Source organism: Haliotis cracherodii, unplaced genomic scaffold, assembly GCF_022045235.1.
Source record: "Haliotis cracherodii isolate W230 unplaced genomic scaffold, xgHalCrac1.p SCAF_27, whole genome shotgun sequence".
Lineage (NCBI taxonomy): Eukaryota > Metazoa > Mollusca > Gastropoda > Lepetellida > Haliotidae > Haliotis > Haliotis cracherodii.
Window position 1 is genome coordinate 350678 of NW_027266283.1, and position 13461 is coordinate 364138.

A 13461-nucleotide genomic window follows, 5' to 3' on the forward strand; every position below is an offset into this window, starting at 1 on the left:
TTTATGAAGTATAATTTCATAATTTCTGATGGATTTTTATGCCTAAACGTATACAGTTTCAATATCAATATTTGTGTTGGAATATTTTGGTTCCTCGTGAACAAAACACCACGAAAATACACTGTCCTTACCCACAGCTAATTCTCACCAAGTGACCCTAGTTACAATAAACTAGTGCTAAGCATAGCAGAGTTATGCCCCCTTTCCTTTGCACGCGTGTAACCTCTCTGTCGCCTTTTGATGTCAGAGCGGTAAATCAGTTTTCGTCATTTACGGCAGGCTATTTTTTGCATTGAATTTATGTCGTTATACATACTCATATAACTCTATTTGATATATATTTATGTCGTTCAAATATTAGGCAGTATTTTGTTCGCTCACAGTTTCGGTAAAGCTGCTAAATATTTTTCTTTTGTCGCACAGTAAGTTTATTGGTGTACGCTAAAAAGCAGAGAAATTTCCTGTTTTTCGACGCAGAATAAATTCTCGGACAAAACTTAGCAGCGTCTTTTTTTCAAACCGGTTTAATATTTACAGTTAAATTTACACCATCAGATGGGAAATTTAATATTCTACATCACTGCGTAATTTTATAGCCAGAGGTAGATCCAGTGCCGAGTGAGCGCAATTCTCGCACAACCTTCTCTTTTTCGATCTTAGGAAAATGTGCGTCAGAAAAATAACCTCGGCATCCAATGATTACAGTAGTGCGATATTACGTGCGCGTGTCCCTATGACGACGGTCTTAGACTTAGACTTAGCTAAGATTTTGCTGAGACCGTTTCAAGATCCAGTCTTAGAACAAATTTTAGCTAAGCAAAATCTTAAAAACTTAAGACAAAATTCGTGCTTAGCAAAATTTGAGCTAAGACCACTTTCATGATCCCAGGCCCAGGTCTATCAATCAAATGGCTTAAGAAACACGAGCGTCGACGTTGCAGTATTATTTATATGGCAGTGTCACCTGTTGCAACCCTTGAGGGGGTCCAAATTATTAAAGGTGATAGCATTTCTCTTACTAAGATATTTATGCCGTATAATATACATTTAATAAGGTTGATGTATACACTTAAAACATTGAAGCAAGACCAATTAAAGACTATTAAATGATATAATATACGCATGCACAAAAGTTAAGCGCCACCATATTCATAGTCTCTTGATTTCACGTGTGGGAATCAGAAATACAAAATATGATGATGTATGACTGAATTAGGCTTCCATTGTTTCATGAACCCAAATTTGTCCAGATACCACAAGGAAAGCATGCTTTACGTGTTGCTGCAGTTCCCCTACCACAGCAAAAAAAGTGTAGGTTTCCGTCTTCCGGAAACCTTCCGGAAACCTTCCGGATACCTTCCCATTTTGGATCCGGCCCAGATACCTTCCGGAAACCTACCGGAAACCTTCCAAAAAAAATGTCAAAATTTGGGGGGTGCATTTTGTTCACTTAAGTGTGAAACACATAAAAAAATTAACTTGAAAATACCAAGCAATTTGAAGGTTGTTGAAGGCATCTGGAAGGTTTCCGGAAGGTTTCCGGAAGGTATCCGGATGCAAATTTTCTTCATGACTTGCTTCTGGTAAATAATGTTAGCCTGTGCATTACAGATACCTGTTGTAATATTCTGTGTTATTTTAATGGTAAATATCCTCCTAAAACATTTTTGGAGAAGAAAATTGTTCAATTTCATATTTTGTCCTTTTTGGATGTTAATGGTATTTAATGAACAAACATCAGTTCTTGTATAATGATATCCTTAAATTTCATGTCCAGACTTCCAGTTTGTACTGAGAAAAAGAAAAAGTCATTGACAATGTGCTCACTTGGGCCTTTGGTCCTAGTGAGATGATAATAAGACTATTTGTAACGGTACATGTACTTGTTATATCCAAAATACTAACTTCATTGACATTTGCCCCACCCTAGTTGTATGGTACTACAGTAAGCTCTTCCTCAGTTACTGTGAATTATTTTATTAAAAGGGATTGACAGTTAATTTGACACTGGAGTTGTAACCACTGTACATATATGTGTATTCAAATAATATAACAACGATGTGCTTAATACTTCACAAATATCTCCAGAAATAGGCATTTTAGTTACAATTGCAGAAATACTTTATGAATGACCCCTTCACTGTTGCCTTGATCTTACACTTCAACCCCTCATGAGTTATCACTTTTGAGTGTGAATTTGACCTTCAATATCAGTGATAAATATTTCAAAACCATTTCAAAGAGCTATCCAGCACATAAACCAAATATGCAGTCCTTTGGTAGAATTCAACATATCATTGACCAAAATATGGAAGTAATGTAACCAGTATATGTATAAGAGTTACTAAGACTTCTGTAGAAAAGGCAATTTAAGGGAAAATGTAGTATATATAGATCACACACGACCTTTTTCCAACTTCGACCCCTGCCCAAAGGAAGAGTTAGACCACAAACAAACTTTTTGTCTGGTTGTGACTTTAACCTTTGACATAACAGATCAATGTGTCATCAGACGTTTTCAGAGCAAAGGAAACATGTGTTATTTATCTTGAGATGCCCAAGCAATGCATGGTTTCATAAGATAAGTGTGGCTATTAAACTGAGGCAAAATCATGAAACATCCCCAATTACACAGCTGGTAAATGAAACATAAGCAACAATCAAATTATCAATTTCTTTTATTCATATGCCTATAGTATATCACACATTGAACAGTGTTCACATGATGGTTCCTGATGCAGTATGCAATTTCATCCTATTCTTCAATACTCATAACAGAGTGTGATAACTGTTCGCTTGACAGTACCTACGGATTATGTTCACCAGTTCAGATAACTTACTTTCCCTCAATCCTTCTTTTCTTTCTATATTGCCATGGATGAACAGGAACCAGGATGAGGGGATAACAGTTAGACTCTATCTCTGCTGCATTGTGTTAGTAGAATTGTGAACTTTCCATTTGGTGTTTGGGTCCACATTTAAAGACAATAAGTCCCATTTATCATTCCTTGCAAGTGTTTACAAGAATTTCCTGAATGTCCTGGAAGAATTACACTCCAGCTTGGCATTGGTTGGTCTTCTCACATTAGCCAGACCAGCCTTTGTGTGTCCCAGTACCATTTGGCATACAATTTCTCGGTCGGCCTCCATTGAAATAACAGGACCCTCATCATCGCTGTCTGCAAATCACCTCTGATATCTGAAGGGGTGCAGCCTCTGTTTAGGACTCCCTTGTCTGGTCCTTCCAGACTGTCAACCTGGAGTACTCATCCAGGGATCTCAAGCAGGACTTCAGTTTCTGCAGCATTATGTAAAAGGATTTTAGCAATCAAAAAGAATTGTTGCCACATGTACTTACAGATAGAAGGCAGCAAAATCACTTAAGTTGTCATATGTGAGTCTTGTTATATGCATTTAAGATAATCACATCTCAAATCTCAACCAGACAAACCAGTGACTAATGTTATGAACTCGGTCCAGACAAACCGATGATAACTATTATGGACAATATCCTACATCACTGTGGTATGATTACATGTGATCAATGAGCCTACTCAATCACAACCTTATCTATTAATTAGGCTTGGAATGCTGGGAATCTTTTTAAGAGATGTCATTTAGTGATTGTTTCAACTCATCAACATGGAAAAATATATATTCACAATCCTTGTCATATAGCCAAACTATTGCTGGATGCAGTGTTACATAAATGAGTTGGCTTTAACACTGCTTTGAACAGTATTCCAGATATATCACCGCATGTTAGTTTGATGTGGGAAGAAAGTCCTAAGTGATGCAGGTCTTTGATGAATCCCACGAGTATGTGTATAATGCTGACAAACCTAGCAACATAATCGGGGAGAACCAGGATTTGAACCCATGACTATAGGTTTCTGCTAAGCCCAAGAGATGCAACTTTGCACAGAAAATTGTAGTGCCTTAGATAATAGGACATCCGTGCCTACAGCGATAAGGAACAAACTGAAGACATATTTGCAAAATAACCATATGAACCAAACAGAATAATTTCAAAATATTTACCACTCACTGTTGCTCTTCTATGGTCTTTCTTTGCATTGATGCTGCACGGATGACTGTCTCTTTTATTCATCCGGACATTCTACAAACATAAGTAGCATTCACATCACAGAAATGTCCAAACTGTACATGTTGTACATTTGATTCAAATGAAAAGACCCCGGTTGTGATTCCGACTTAGAACTACCCTAATCATAATAATTCATGTCAAACATTCAGAGATGACATTTATCCCCATATTTAACAAATGTTAAAACAATATTTTGACAACAAAGTCAGGGTCATTCAACACATACATTACATAGGAAATAACTTGTTCGACAATGCAGAGAGATCCTCACCGAGGTGAATATCATTCCATGAATTATTGCCACATTTTCTTGAAATGCAGATTAATGCAATGCAGTATTTACTTTTATTTCTAGGCTATTTGTTTGGCTTTCCATGGCACTGTTTTGACAGAGATCTAACCTTGATATGACACTTTGTTCAGAAATGATAAAAATAAGAGAATACTTTATTATTCCAGAGAAAATTTGGGTTACATAGTAAAAGCACAGAGAAACAAGTAAAAGATTCATGATTTAAGTTAAATAGACTCGACCCGTGAAGATTCCGGGGTAGACTAGGTCTTCAGCAACCCATGCTTGCCGTAAAAGGCCATTATGCTTGTCGTAAAAGGCGACTAACGGGATCGGGTGGTCAGACTCTCTGACTTGGTTGATGCATGTCATTGATCTAAATTCCGTGGCTAGATGCTCATGATATAAATCACTGGGTTGTCTGGTCCAGACTCGATTATTTACAGACCGCCGTCATAGCTGAGTGCGGCGCTAAACAACAAACCAACCTAAATACACTCATACATACACACACAAACACAACATCCAAACACCAGGGTTAGAAATTGGCACTAGTCATTTTGACATTTTAAAGGTTTTGCTATATGCTATCATTTTAGGACTAGTGGACTGAAAGTGTTAGTTTCTACCGCTGCAAACAATAATCAACTAATGAATTGAGTGGTCAGACTAGGTTGTCATCATACTCTGAGGGCATGGATCTTTGCTGAAAATAACAATCACTAGATTGCCTGGTCCATGTTCAATTATTTACAGGCTGCCATCACAGAGCTGGACTATTGTGAGTGTGATGTTTCACATTACATTGAAATATACCATGATGAATACATGTAGTTTGTATTTATCACAAACAAAAATACTCACTCAATACTTGGCATCCTCCCTGAGGATGTCTGTGAACCTCCCCACAAACCCTGAACATGCTGAAACAGAAAACAACTAACTTGTCTTTATCCTTTCAATGTTTCAGTGTGAATTTGTTAAAGATTGATAAGCTTTCATTATTCATTGTAATCCATATCTCACTTTCAGGTGGTTCAGGTGGCAACACATGATTGGAATTGAATGCCACGTTTTGTTTGACATGCACTTTGCCAGAGTTATACCCTTGGTAACTAACCCTCATCATCAAATCCCAGCGTTATGTTGAGAATAAGGACACGACCCTTAAAAGTCCTGCACCTGTAGCTCTTATGCAATCCCAAATAGAAATACCATGTCACAACAAACACTTGATCATAATAATAACAAAGGGTTTCCGAAAACAACAAAACTAAAAGGGCCCTTGACGTTTACAGTAGTAACATGGAGATCAGGAAAATATCTAAATCAATCCATTCCATAAGATCTCTGTATAGAAATCATGGAACATTATGTCTCGAAGCCCTGCTACGTACCTGGCATCTGCAAGCTGCTCTTCCTTCCTTCGGCTGTCAATCGAGTTTTCGAAATACTTGACGTCCTCGTTGTGGATGGCTCAGGTGGATTTCGACCGGGATTTCCGAGTTAGAGGTGATTGAGAACAATGTATCGATACACGAGGTAAGCATATCGCAATCAAGCATCACGGTGTAAATCGATTACACGAGGTTTGAGCGTTTGTTTACATCTGTGTTCCAAAATGGCGCCCTCGGCCATACAGGGAATTATGGGTAGACTTGCTTGTCCCGGAATAACACGAGTTGGTCACGAATGACGAGCGGTCATTTCTGCAGCAGTTACGGAAAGAGACGAGGTTGGCCGATTACAGTTCATACAGGCCATATTGGGAGCCGCGGGGATTTCGACAGTGTATATTAGGAAGTATACCTATGTGGTGTATGGAATATGCGTTTGCCTACCATGCCAGGCAGTGTGACAAGAGATATCCCAGCGGATGTAATATTCCTACAGCAGAAATGTTTCACAACCTCGATTGCAGGGAGCTGAAGATGTGACATATTCAGACAGAGACCATAATACATAGACTGTTATATGGTCTCTGATTCAGGTAAGGAATATGTTAATAATATTGATCACGTATTAAAGTTATTTATCTTCTGTAAGCCACTTATTCTGTTTTATATCTGTTAGTAAATGTGTGATTTAATTTTTGTAGGATAAGCAATCTACCTAACTTATGTTAATCCTTGCTAATGTATATGATGTAGAAATATGTTTGCTTATTTATATTCCTTTATCTAGATACTCTATAGTGACTCATTTTTTTAGTTCATGCCGTATCGACTAAACTTACTTTTGCAGGTGTGAATAATCAAGAACAAATTAAATGACAGGAGTTTTGCAACAGTGAACATTGTGAAGTGGAAGATAAGACATTTGAAAGGTATGGATATTTTCACTTGAACTTGTTGAAGAATACCGTGATGACAACTTTATCATGTTGGGAATTTTGGCGGTGGGGTAGCCTAGTGGTTGAAGTGCTGAAGACCAAGGTTCGATTCTTGTCATGGGTACAATGTGTGAAGTCTATGTCAGGTGTCCCTTGCTGTGGTATTGCTAAAAACAGCGTAAAACCATACCCACTCATTTGGGGATTCCGGGTTGGAATTGGTCCCCATCAACCTATGCTAGTTGTAAGAGAGGGTTATACTATAAAGGGAAATAGTACCTCGCCTACTATTGCCTGGTGAAAACAGCACCTTGTTATTTTTTTACCTTGGGTCTGAATATGCCCGAATACATGAAATTAAACTTGCATGGTCACTTGTAAACACAAATAACTGAGAAATGTTCAAAAAGGTTTACATTAAAAACTAGCATCTACTTGCCGACTCTGATTTGGAGATGCAACTAAACTTATTGTGAAAATATGATATGCTTTGATTTCTTTGAAGTAAAATAAATGCAATTAAACTTGCAAACACAAATAATTGTTAAATGTTAGTCACCTAAAAATAGTTTACATTAGAAATTAGCCTCTGCTCAAATTTACTCATGATTCTGATTGGGAGGTGCAACTAAACTTATCATTGAAAGATCACATGCTTTGAAGTTTTAAGTAGCTTTACTCAGATTAGCTCAATGTCAAGCTGAACCTGAGTCTGGCGAAAATGTCAAGAAACTTGACAACAGGTATACTATATATGTCATGTTTATTTTAGTAAGTAGGAAATAAATAGTAATTTTATAGAAATTTCATTTATATATATTTCGGCCAGGAATCAACATGTCTCTCCAGATAACAGACAACAATTAGTAGCCTTTTTTGCCAAATCAAGGTGCTGTTTTCGTTGGAGAAATCAGTGACATTTTGCTGAGGTGCCGTTTTAGCCTCACCCATAAGAGATAACCTAATAGATCAGGTGATCAGACTCAGTGACCTGGTTCATGGCATCTGACAGTGACCATCTAACAGTGTGGATTGATGTTCACAATATTAATCACTGGATTGTCTAGAATTTTGGGCCTACCCTTAGAATACAGTACCTAACTTTTCAAACAGGTCACAGTATCCTGTGATGTAATTAGTAGTATTCTGTTGCCTGGCACACTGGCAAAACAATGCATAGTGATGTCAGGGGTCATTGGATGTGCATATATATGCTCTTTTCAGTGGTCTATCGTCTCCACACACTATGTTGTTGCATGAGTTTAAATTATTTGTTTACTAAATATTGTTTTAAACATTTATATGTGAACTGGATGGGTAAACAAGCAAAAACTTATTTGAATACCGCTCCAGAATTAGAATACAATATGATATGACAAAAGTACAGTCAAGGAATACAATTATATACATGTTCTTATTATAGAAACTACGTTGTCGGCGCTGTCAGGTCGCATTTTTAGTAGTAATAGTGTATTGCAATATACGGCAAAGAATAGTATTATAAATTTAAGATGCTATGTACAATCACAAAACCTATTGGATAGCTGAATGTAGTCTTCTACTGATTTAAGAATTTCTAAGTTTATTTTTGACGTCCTTTCAGGATTACCTAATAGAATTGAATTTAGATCATATCCCTTAACATAATAGTACATATTCTGTCTTAAATCATTGTAATTTGGACATATGAGAAAGAAGTGAAGTGCATCTTCAGTGTGATGGCCACAGCTACATGCAGGATTATCTTATAAATATTGCCTGCGGATGCACATTTTATAACAAGTGCTTGTTTATTTTCTATATACTTTTATTTCATTTTTTACTTATTACAGTGGTTAAAATGATTAAAAATATAAATTGAAACTAATAATGTGCAATAAGCGGGTTATAGCTAAAACGACACCTTAGCAAAACAGCACTGACCGGCGAAATACTCGCCGAAAGCGAAAACGGCGATTATTACTTGACGAAAATGACACCTTATTTTTTTTTTTTACCTTGGTAAAATAAATGAAATTAAACTAGGATTGATAACTTGCAAAGACCAATAATTGTGAAATGTTAAAACAAGTTTACAATAGAAATTAGCCTCTACTCCAACTTATCCTATACCCGACTCAATTTATTGTGATAACATGCTTTGAAGTAAAATATATGGAATTAAACACACATCGTCTCATACAAACACAAATGCATGTAGTTGTTAAACGTTGAAACAAGTTTACCTTCGATATTAGTCCCCTACTCCAATTTACACACTGACTCTGATTGGCAGACACAGCTCACTTGTTGTGAATGTATTTTTCACTTTAAAGTTTAAAGTACTCAATGTCAAGCTGAAACTGTATTTAAGAATCCTAACATGGTGCAATTTTTCACAATGGCCTTTCGATGTGTCATTTGAACATGTTGAAAGGTTTTACAAGGGATATTTGTAACCCAATACTTTCCGTAACGGGCGACAATGCTCGTCTAAAGAGTTGACTAACGCCATCAGGTGGCGATCAGGCTCGGTGACTTGGTTGATGCATGTCATTGATCCCAATTGTGTGGGTCGATGCTCATGATGTCAGTCACTGGACTGTCTGGTCCAGACTCGATTATTTACATATAGCCGGAATATTGCTTGAATGCAGCATAAAACAGCAAACCAAATCATAAGTGTGGGATGAATGATTTGAAATTAGCAAGTTTAATGTGACCTTCAATCACTACAACCTGATCTGAGTCTTGAAAAGATATGACTTTGATTCAGTGAAAATTTGCATCATGATAGTTTCAACTGTAGATACAGTTAATCTGTGTTTTGTACAGTTTCTGTTTATTCAATATATATTTTGTTCAAATAAGCTTTGCCTCTTCACCAACCCTATTCCTCTTTTGGAATAAATAGTGTCTAATAATTCAAACACCATCACCATCATCCTAGTGAACACAACAAAGAAATGCACATCAAAAACGTCATTATTATTATTTCTGATCTCTGATAAATTAGAAAAAAACTGTTATCCAGCAAGATACATTTCCTTGGTCCCAAGAAGCATGTTACATAGTAAACTGACTCGATAAGTTGAATAGCAGTTGTAAAGGCACAACTGACTAAGCCGTCACTACTCAATTAAGTAATTAACAGACAATTGCAAGTACTAATACCCACCCGACACTAATTGCCCTGTTAATCCCTAGTCCACAATGAGTTGACATTGAGTTCATTTTGCTAATTAGCTGTTTTTAGAGTAGCAAGGTAATAAACATCAAAGGTGGGGCAGGCTTTGATCATGTGTTCTGTAGAAGAGATGATGTCACTTGTTTTATGTTTATTTAGGATTAGCTACATCCCTTGATGCTACCAAGGCAGCCCTTGAGATTATCAGACAGTTTGGCTAGACACAAACTGATGTCTCCCTTGTAGCACACTATGTGTCAGACACAGACTTTGACCACTCTGTGCAGATGCATATCAATGCATAAAGAACATTGGGTAGATGATTCAACAATGCCACACAAGTCAAAGTTGGGTTTCACTGTATTTAGAAACAGACGATCTATCCAAAACTTTATAACAGTAATTATGATTAATTTAAACTTTGCCAGGCCAATATTTTGGCAGATTTGCATGTTAATCTTCATTTATTTAATTTTCAAAAAAGATAGGATGAATAATAAAATATGATAATGAGTCATGAATATTTGAATTCAGATCAGAACAAACAGGGAGGGTCACCCCAAAATGTGAGAGTCTCTAGGGGAGACTTTTGACAAAATGGACAATAAAATATAAAGTGCTTTGCATTTTCTTTCAGTGAGGGTTGTGTCAAAAATGAATGAGAACATACCGGTAATACGTGACCGGCCCCTTTAATGTAATATACATAGTTTTTAGTTGATGGTTCAGGTTGTACTTTTCAGTTGAATTTCTTATCACTGTCTATGATGGACTACCAATTAACGGTAGATATTTAATATCCATAATAACTTAGATAAATGCTTCTACAGTCTCATCCTAATTTGTCAAAATTTGGATTTCAATATAGCTTCCATTAATGAATTAATGAATTTGGTGAGAATATCTATTGTCTGAATTCCTTATATACTTTCTTTTGTATTTGGTGTGCAAGGGTAGCCTAGTGGATGAAACAGTCTCTGAAACCCGGGTTCAATTCACCACATGGGTACAATGTGTGAAGCCCATAGCTGGAATATTGCTAACAAGCTGCATGAAACTATACCAACTCACTCGCTCATTATGTTGTATTTTGAGATCACTTACATGACATGTGTTTTGATAATTATGAATAGTTGCATTTATGTATTTATGTATAAGAACCTATGTAACTTAGTTTTGCATAGTCTTGTTTACCCTTCCTTACATTTTGATGTAATGCAAACACTCAAGCAAAATTCAGGTGAACCTTGTGGTATTGTTTTCGAAGACCGCATACATTTTTGTATTTTCTGAACTCTTTTCTGTTTGCAATGGCTTATTTACATGTTCAAAGATTGGTTAAATATCAGTTGCAAGATAAATTGTCAATACCTCACTGTTTGAGAAAACAACTTTAAACATTTGTAAATATGTGTGTGTTTCATAACTTTTGACTAACAAGTTTCTAAAGATGTTATGAAATGTTTCAGGTACCTGGATTTCACAATCTGACACCAGCTACATTTAAGAAGATCTTGCTCACACAATTCAGACAAGGGACTCGCCGGAAGATGAACAGTACTCCTGATAACAACCAACAGATTCACCTCAGAAAGTGATGATTCTGAATGAATAATGCCACTAATGTGACTGTAGGTGGTTTTATTATGACACTAATGAAGTCTGAATGAATTTATGCCAAAGCACTGTGACTATGTCCAGGTTGTGTACACCGATGCTGACCATACAAATCTGAATGACTTTTGTGGTTTACTGCAGAAACATAATTGACTTTAGATATTCTTCTTCAATAAAATTCTTCTGAGATTTGACTAATTTGTTTATTTAGAAAATGGCATTGAAGCGTCTGTTCTGTAAGGCCTTGCAAACACCACTGGTTACTTTATGCTAGTTCCTCTTCTTGCTTGATCAAATTTCAATTTGTGATATGTACCAATGAAATGCCATATAATCAATAAATAAGATTTTTTTCCAAAAACGTGATTTGTTTTGCTTCATTAGCATAAAGATATATAATACTGATCAGCCATAACATAGGTGCTGAACAAATATGAAATGTACTAATGCCCTGAATGTTTTCCTACTATAAATACTTAACAAAAGTTGTAGTTCCACCATAGTAGACAAATGACATTGATATTTTTTCTGTACTTTATTTAGGTGTTTTCTATGGATGCCATTAGTCTTATGCACCAATTTGGGACAATTGTATTCTGTTTTATATTCCCATGAAACTACACTGTCCCGATATAACAAGTACTGATACCGTTTCAAACTAATCTGTTAATCTCACCAGGGCCAAATGCCAAAGCACATAGCCAATGACTTTCCATTTTTTTCTGAGTGAGAATGCTGTTTTGCCACTTTTAGCAATATTGCAACAATATCATGGTGGCGGACACCAGCAATAAGCTTCACACACTGGACCCATGTCGCAAAACAACTTGTGAACAATGCATGCCCACATATCTCAGTTTGAGGAGGATATTTACCATTGAAATAACACAGAATATTACAACAGGTACCTGTAACTTTTTCTTTTTCTCAGTACAAACTGGAAGTCTGGACATGAAATTTAAGGATATCATTATACAAGAACTGATGTTTGTTCATTAAATACCATTAACATCCAAAAAGGACAAAATATGAAATTGAACAATTTTCTTCTCCAAAAATGTTTTAGGAGGATATTTACCATTAAAATAACACAGAATATTACAACAGGTATCTGTAATGCACAGGCTAACATTATTTACCAGAAGCAAGTCATGAAGAAAATTTGCATCCGGATACCTTCCGGAAACCTTCCGGAAACCTTCCAGATGCCTTCAACAACCTTCAAATTGCTTGGTATTTTCAAGTTAATTTTTTTATGTGTTTCACACTTAAGTGAACAAAATGCACCCCCCAAATTTTGACATTTTTTTTGGAAGGTTTCCGGTAGGTTTCCGGAAGGTATCTGGGCCGGATCCAAAATGGGAAGGTATCCGGAAGGTTTCCGGAAGGTTTCCGGAAGACGGAAACCTACACTTTTTTTGCTGTGTACCCTATTAAAAGCGAAATTCAAGTTTCAGACACGTGGTTGCATTTTGCTCCTGTGTGAGATAGATATCTTTTCAGGATATTCAGACGAAATCCATTTGCCATTTCAACAGATTTAAGACTGCAGTGGATTACCCACCAGAGACTCTCGACGATGACCGTAAGGCGTCGCCTCAGAGGGGCTAGTTATAACGCCAGAAGACCAGTAAGACGTCCTCAACTGACTGAGAGGCACATGCGGAATCGTCTGATATGATGTCGTGCCCGTAGTCGATGGAACTTGGCCAACTGGAGAAGGATCCATTGGTCTGACGAGTGTCGAATGCTGCTACAAACTGTTGATGGTCAAATACATGTTTGGAGGCAACGTAACACTCTTTTTGCACCAAGGAACATCCAGAAGACCTTAGCATGTGGCGGGGGGTCTGTCATGATATGGGGTTGTGTTTCCTTCGGCTTCAAACTTCTGCTGGTGATAATTCGTGGAAACCTGAATGGCCAACAATACCAAGATGCCGTTC

The 13461-nt window shown here is 36.8% G+C and overlaps 1 long non-coding RNA gene across 1 annotated transcript; it reads left to right on the forward strand.

The window, feature by feature from the left end:
• Window positions 1–6302: 6302 nt before the first annotated feature.
• LOC139473278 (uncharacterized) lies at window positions 6303–11787 on the forward strand. The gene is made up of 3 exons (XR_011653927.1): window positions 6303–6390; window positions 6645–6726; window positions 11368–11787. It is a non-coding gene; the product is annotated as an uncharacterized lncRNA (long non-coding RNA).
• The last annotated feature ends 1674 nt before the right edge of the window (window positions 11788–13461 follow it).